This window comes from Corvus brachyrhynchos, unplaced genomic scaffold (assembly GCF_000691975.1).
Source record: "Corvus brachyrhynchos isolate BGI_N302 unplaced genomic scaffold, ASM69197v1 scaffold72, whole genome shotgun sequence".
In the NCBI taxonomy this organism is placed as follows: Eukaryota; Metazoa; Chordata; class Aves; order Passeriformes; family Corvidae; genus Corvus; species Corvus brachyrhynchos.
In genome coordinates, this window is record NW_008236763.1 from 994,117 (window position 1) to 1,001,796 (window position 7,680).

At 46.4% G+C, this 7,680-nt stretch overlaps 2 protein-coding genes across 2 annotated transcripts in view; both read right to left on the reverse strand.

The window, feature by feature from the left end:
* UHRF1BP1 (UHRF1 binding protein 1) overlaps positions 1-4,732 on the reverse strand; it is a 36,595-nt gene extending 31,863 nt beyond the window's left edge. The window contains exons 1-2 of the mRNA XM_017727208.1: positions 4,727-4,732; positions 2,621-2,628 (exon numbers count right to left, since the gene is read on the reverse strand). The gene's annotated coding sequence lies outside the window, so the exon portion shown is untranslated. The remainder of the gene's footprint in view (positions 1-2,620; positions 2,629-4,726) is intronic.
* The window catches only part of SNRPC (small nuclear ribonucleoprotein polypeptide C), a 16,612-nt gene that overhangs the window by 6,003 nt on the left and 2,929 nt on the right, over positions 1-7,680 (reverse strand). The gene's annotated exons all lie outside the window — the stretch shown is intronic.

Here is a 7,680-nt window from a genome sequence, read left to right on the forward strand (position 1 = left end):
GAGAGTGACGAACAGATGCACGGGGCGTGTGACCCGCGGGCAGGGAGCGGGGACTGCGTTCAGGGACGGGCTGTGACGCCCCGACTTTGAGGCAGCTTCAGAGGAAAGGAAATTGTGGTAGAAAGGCGCTGTGGAAGCCTGGAAGCGGCCGCGGTGCACGTGCGAGAGTTACCGGGGTGTTTGGGGAAAACTCAGCGTCTGCCTGTGGACTGAGGGTTTCTCTAAATCCTCTGACTCTCGGTGTCTGTTTTTCCTGATAAAGGCTCTGTGTCGCTGCCCAAGGTAAAAGTAGGCACAAGTTATCAGGGAAGCTGTAGCTCGAGAAAAACAGGGGAGGTGTTCAGTACAAGGGTGAAAACCAGAAACTAGGAGTGTTCTGGTGCAGTGAGCCCAGGAACTGTAAAAAGCATGTTGTGGAGCAGCTGCTTGTGTGAGTTGAAGGGTTTGGCTCGTTTTGAGCCCTTGCACCTCTCAGCCCATCTCCAAAGTGTGTTGACCTAAAAGCTCTGCACCGTGGGGGCTGCAGGAGAGCAAACGAGTGCTGGGTGTTTCAGACACGGTGAACAGAGATCACTTAGCTAAGCTTTGCTTAGAGGTAGAACATCAAACCCAGAAACCTCGGCTTTGAAACCTGAAATCCAAGGGGAGGTCAGGATATCAACAGTTGGGAGAAAACTTGAGTGGAATTGTAGAGCTTATAAACAGTGATAAGACAACTTTGTCAGCTTTTTGCTTTTGCCTTTCCTTCCTCCTACAGCTCTGTATTGAATTATAGTGGCAAATATGCATCTGCAGAGGGAGTAAGGGAATAGCAAGTAATTCCTTGTGTTTTGTAATCTGACACAATGTGAAAGAAGGTCTCAAGGAGTTCAGGAGTTTGCTTGGAAGAAACGGTTGTTTCCCAGCAGAAGATGCTTTTCCACCTCATCCACGTGTTGGTGGTGTGACTAAATCTGACACTGCACTGTAATCCTGGGGGTTCTGTGGGATTCCTGGGAAGAGCAGGGAACAGAGCTGAACCTGAAAGTTACTCCTGAAGATGCTCTGTGTAGCCAGAGTGTTCCTGGTTTGTGCTGAAGCAGTTCTTTTTCATTCAGGAATATTGAATTCTTGTTTAAAATAATAGCATTTCAAATCCAGCCTCAGAACCAAGGGCTTTTCAAATGTTTAGTTGCAATTGAAAAAGATCTAAAGTGGTTAAAATAGCTTTAATTTCCCAACTTCAATAGTTTGGTTCTGAAAACATCAGTTTTCACATTTTTTCTGAAGCACTAATTGGTAAGCCTTGTGAATGGATGGGCACGTGCCTGTTGGGTTGGTGAGGTGTGTGTGCAAGCAAACATGGGCTGGGACTGTTCTGAGAGGGCTCAGAGCCCTTGTGAGTGCCCGTTCTCAGCCTGGCAGGGGCTGCTCCTTCTCTTCCAGGTTGGTGCTATTCCTCGTGCTGGCGTGTCCAGTTGGCAGCTCTACCCTGTGCCCATCCCACTGCCCAGCTCCCACCCCTTCCTGTATGGCCACAGGGTCGTTGGCCCAGCCGGGCTGACCCTGCACTAACCCTGCTGTCCCTCAGCAGGGACAATCAGGACACGTGTTCCTGTTCTGGAAGCGCCTTTCCTGTGTGGTTGAGGGGCCCTGTGCAATCCACGCTGCCCAGGTGATTCGGGTGCCCTACCAGGTTTGCCTCGTGTGGGGTGGAATTAGGGTCAGAACCTTCTGGCACCAGCATGTCCTGCAAATAATTTGTCTCGATGAGACCATCAGGTCACTTTTCCGTGTGTTAAAGGCATGGCACATTCCTTCAGGGATGATCCCTTCCTTCTGCATCGGGATTGATGTTCACCTGCAGGAAATGGTGAGGGAGCTCGTGGTGGGGTGACAGAAGTGCACACGCTGGGGGTTCCAGGTTCTCTGTGGCAATGTCCCATGTGTGAGTTAATTAACAAAGACATAAATAGTTTCACTAGAACTTGTTCCCGGGTGTGAAAGCTGCTCTTTGGCAATAGCTGTCATCTCCAGACCCGCAGTTCATTCCCCACTTTGCGTCTTTCATGTACTGTAGGGAACACTCAGAGTTTGATGTGCTTTGAAAGACAATTTCCAACAGCATCATTAGTAATTGTGGTCAACGGATTTAGAGTGAATTAGCTGTACTGCTGGAATAAAGGAATTATTTTTAAATAGCTTGTTTGGCCAATCTGGGGGGAAAAATTAGTGGCTGACTGGGAAGGAATACGTGTAAGTAGCCTCTAAAAGTCCGTGTCCACTTCTCCAGTTCCCAGGAGTGCCCAGTGCCCCTTCAGACCTCTGTCAGGCTTGGGCAGTGCTAAGGAACTGCCAGCTGGTTTTACTAAGTGCTGCAAAAATGCTTTGGGTTGAACACATGCATCCAAAGTTTCTGAGGCTGTTCCTTGATCTGCAGGAAATACAGGTTAAACCCTTTGTCTTTCCCTGGTATTTATTAAACACTTTCCTAGAGTTCTGTCTGTTTTCTGTGCCTACTTCTTGCCTTCCTGCTGCATAAATCCTATTCCTGAGATCCTGGCTGTACATTCCCCAACAGCAACACACATCACACTGCTTTACATTTAGTTATTTATTTTCCATTCAGAGGGGCTGCAGAGGGAGAGGCTGAGCTTTCGCTTTCGGCCTAAAACCAAAAGTGAACTTTTTTGTTCAAAAAGCAGAACCAAAAGTGAGCTGTTTCGGCGCCAAAATGTTTCTTTCTCTGGAGGAAACCTTGGGCAGCAGAGTGGGGAGGGCATTTTGCTGCTGTTGTATCCAGGATCAAATCCCCCTCGGTTACCTTGGCTCTGCTCCCTCCCCTCCATGTGTTGGGCCCCACCACAGGTGGGAGGGAGGGGGCTCGTGGGAGGGATTTTTGTGGCGCAGCAAAGTCCCACGTGCTGCCTGCAGCTCCACAGTGATCTGTGAGATGGGCAGAAGCGAGTCTGAACCCCTTTGGCCTTGGCCTGCCTTCACAGGGAGCTCCTGGAACTCCATAAAAGTCATTAGATTCCTCTAAAGCTGGCGTGGAAATTGTATTGGGAGAAGAAAAAGGAATTATTTTCTTTTAATTGGAGTGTGTGCCAGCTTTGTGGGTGAGAGGCTTGGAGCTGCTCTAATTCTGTGAGAAAGTGAATTAGTTTGATGTAGCTAATGGTGGTGGATTTAAAATCCATATTTTAGTGCAGTTGGCTCAGAGATTCCCAGTTTGGAAGAACTAATGTATATTTCAGTAATTTACGTGTAATATTTTTTTACATTCTCTTTTTAGCTTTTGTTTAGAAAGCTGAATTTTTATTAGAGCAGTAGGTGTGATATTTAATTGAAATGTGTCAGATAATAATGGTTTCCATTGTGTGTGGGGAGGAAAAAAGCATTATTGTAACAAAGCTTTTTGGATCCAGCTTTAGGTGAAAAAGGTCATTATTTGTAAGGTTGTCAGATCTCTTCTGGGGATCCTTGTGTTCTTCTCATCTGTTTAGGAGAATTTGTGGCTGTGTCATGGTTTAACTAGTACTCCCAAGGTGATGTTTTGCATAAAGATTAAGTTTATCTCTGAAAATACTGCAGAAATCTGCAGTAAAACCTAGTTCTGTCTTGTGTCAGGTGTGGGGCAGTTCTGTGCTTAAATTGCCTTACAGATTCACGTTTCCATCCCTGTGGGTGGGCTGTTCCAATTCTTTATATCCAGTGAAACAGCTGTATTGCCCAGAAGTGGATGTACTTGATTGGGGATTTAGCTAATAGGGGTTTAATTGCTTTTCCCGTGACTTATACTAAGTGTAGGTGCTACTCACCTACAAGAGAAATACTTCAGGTGTATTTGTGTGAGAAGTCAGGACGCTCAGAATTGAACAGAACAGACCCGGTCAAGGGGATTTACTCACACAGGGTGTGGTTCCCACAGCGGCTCACATCAGCACTGCTCCTGATTTTTAACCTCAGGTGTTTGCAGATGCCTGCAGCATGCAGGTGTCCTTCTGAAAACAGATGTTTGGGCTGCTCTTCAGACTGAAGCCATGTTCTGACAAATGTGAGGAAAGCTTTCCCTCTGCTCTGTATGGACCTCGAGCTCAGTTTTGACACCCCTTCCCTTTGGTGGAGAATCCTCGTGTCATGGAGGAGACAGGAGACCTGATTTTCCAAATAAATCATCCTCCCTTGGGGATGTCTGTGGGTTTTCATTCCTCACCCAGCATCCATGGAGCAGTGACAGCAGTGGGTGGGAGTTCCTGTTCCTTTGCTTCCCATCATTATCAGGTGATAGAGACCAGAGTCCCGTGTTCTTTCTGTGACTCAGTACACGTTTGTTGAGCAATCTGTGTCTTGGTGTGACTCTGGTCAGGTTAATATTTGTTTATGGTGACCAGCTGGGCCAAATCTCATGAAAAAGGTTGCCTCAAAACATTGACTGGGTGTTGATAAGCTTTAGTAGGGAAGAGGGAAGCTGAGGCTTTGGACTTGGTGTCCCTCTTACTCTAACCCAGTTGGTGACACGCTGTTCTCACAGGCAGAAGTGGCACCCCAGAAGCAGATCTGGTGGCTGCTGATGTGCTGTCACCAGGATGTCAGGACAGTGTGGGGAGCTCTGTGGATTGTGGCGGGTGCAGGGTCGTTTACACCCTTGGGTTGGGGAGGGAAAAGAGGTTTTAAACTGTTTGGTCTGTTGTGGCTCACTTGATACATAGTGGATATGTCTTAGTGCCTGTGAACCATCGCAGACTGCTGCCTCTCTGTGTCCACAGCTGTCTCCTAGTGCTACTAAAAATAACAACATTACAGAATTAAACAATTTAAAAATATTTTCTTAGAAGCTTTTATCTAATGCGTAGAAAAAACCAAACCCACACCTCTCCTCCAGAGCAGCTCAAATGTTTGACCTGATTATTTTGAATGAAATCTAGACTTTAAAGAAATTGTATTTATAACTGTGGAACATACTATAATTGTGCTCCAAGACAGAAAGCATTTAAAAATTTGGTGCTTGTGGCACGGAAGCATAAGCAGGTAACTGTAGCAGAATTGGGTACAATATAATTTTGGTCCAGCTGAACTCTGCCTTACATGCCCCAACTTGTTCTCAGACAGTTTCTGTAGCTTAATCCCCCTTCACTTTCCTGCAGACAATTATAGATTGGTGACATAGTTTGTACTGAGGAATTGGCAGTTACAGAATCTCCTGTGTACTGGCAGCTCTCAGTGACTTTCCACTGGGAAGAGCTGTTGCCTGTTTTCAGTGGCAGCTCCTGCTGGGACATTCTCGGGATATTTTACCCCCCACTTAAAGCTGCTGGGACCATCTGCTTTGGGAGGGATCAACTGCTGGGGATGGTTCTGAGGGCTCCTGCTTGTAGCACCGTCATTGTGGTGCTGCTGTTGGGCAAGGGGTTGTGCTCAGGTGTTTTACTGTGCTCAGGTGATGTGCTCAGCCCTTTGCGGGTATCTCGAGAAGGTTTCAGCAGCTGCTCTGGGTGTTTCTGTGCACATTAAAGCCGCTCAGGGAAAGTGAGTTCCTTTGATGGTTTGGTGCTCTGAGGACGCTGTGCCTCTCCTGTGGGCTCTCAGTTTCTCTCCTCGTGCTGCTCCTGCAGACACAGGATTGCTTCTGTTACCGCAGGTTTCTGTCTTCTTCCTAGAACACCCCACTTATGTGTGGAACTGCTGCTAAGACAATGAAATGTTTTTCTGTGTCTTCATGTGAAAAATACATAAGCTATAAATTAGCCAGCTCTTTCCCCCTCCCTCCTTCATCTTAAAGCTTTCAGCTTCCCTCAGTCCTTTTGCATCATCAGACATCTTCTAAGGTAGTTTCCCAACTTCATACCTAGAATTTAGTGTAACTTTAGTGTAATAGGGGTCAAGAACGAAGAAAACTGACACAAGTTTTGCTTTCTGAAATTCTGTCTGTTGAAAGATATTCACTGATTAAAATTCCAGTCCTTCAAAACATCTTGAAACTTTGCACTTAATTGCTATGTGTCATCCCTATTGAACGTTGAAATTGAAAGCTCCAGGTGGAAGTGCTTCCCTGCAGCATGATGTGCATGTCTCTTCGTCCACCCCCTTTGGCCTTCTCCAAGGCTTGGAGTGAGGCATCTCCTGCTTCCGGAGCAATAGAAGCTGTTAGAGATGTCCCAGCCTGGAGTATCAGCAAGCCAGGTCCCCAGGAGCTGGGCTGAAGAACATCCAACTAAGATTGTGGGAACTAAGAGACAAAAGGGGTTGCCTCACTTGGATGTCTCCCATACATTTTTAGTCTCTCCCCCCTGTATCATGTAGAGAAGTTCCATTATTTGGGAGTGAGAAACTGTCCATCTGCTGCACTATTTCTTTTTGTTTTTTAACAATAGGCACCTTATGGGGTGCTGTGGTGCCTGGTTACACACTGCATTTGGAGAGTGAGAGGAGGTCTGTGAAGGTGGAGACTTGAGTTACAGGAGTCCAAAGTGTCGTACATCACATGTTCTGTGCTGCAGATTTTATTGTGCTGTTTAGCACTGCCCAGTGTCTCTGCATTGCATATTTCCAGAAGATGTCACCTGAGTTGCTTGGCTCATGACAAAACACTGCACCCTGTGAGTGCTGAGGGCACGCAGAGAGCGCACCTCCCAGCCCAGGCACCTGCCTGGCTCCTCCCCCACTCCATGGGACAGACCTTGGCACCTTCCTTACAATGACCAAGTCCATTTGTTACCTAAGAAACGTTGCTGGCTGTCTCTGCACGACCTAAGGGCTGCATCCCATCTGAAATTCCAAATGGAAGGTGCCCTGGGTGTTGCAGGGAGCATTCTGTCCGCTGTGTTCTCCAACAGCTCAGGAGAACCAGAGGCCTGCAGTGTTCCCCAGGAGTGGGCCATGATGGATGCTGTGCTGTGGACAAGGGCAGGAGCCAGAGAGAGGCAAATTTGCAGGCTGGATTTTGAGCTTGTGATTTGATTTGAATTTTTACTCCCCAAAAATCTGTTCTTTAAAAAAATTGCATCTTTTTCTTTGGCTCTCTCGTCAAGGAATTTGACAATAAATGAAAGCTTGCAGATTCCTGTAACATTTATAGTTCAAATTCTAATGTCTCTCATCTTGTATGTTCAAAGCACCTGCTTGTACTGCTTTTCTTTTGAGATACTGAACTTCTCTATGCTGAAAGAATTCCCCATATTCTGGGGAGCAGAGGGTCTTGGGCCCGTGCCCTGCTTTGCTTGAGGCCTCAGCAGCCTTGGTGTTTCAGTGTCTTCAGTCTCCTAAGAAAAGTCTGATACAATTAATTAAAAAACAATTTCCATTTACCCATATACTGCTGGTTGTTTGCAGGACAGGGAGGTTGTGTAAGGAGGCCTCGAGTTTGTGAACTGATTCTTTTAATTTTGAACACTGAATTGCTTTAAGTAATTAATGCCTAAATATATTGGTTTAACATAACAAAAGGCTGTCTGGAAAAAACTGGGAAGGGAAAGAAGGGTTCAAGATGAGCCACCTTGTTGCTAACACTTAAGAGTTGTTAAGGGATGTCTCCAGAGCTATTAGCAGAGAAGGTTTTAACTTGACTATTGTAATTTAGCTCCTGAGGCTTGAAATAAAGCAGCAGAGAAAAAGGCTTGATCTGGAAAGGAACAGTTTGGTGTTGTGTGGGAAAAGCACTTGACACCCAAGAGTCATGGGATGCCCTTGAAGAGGAAAGAG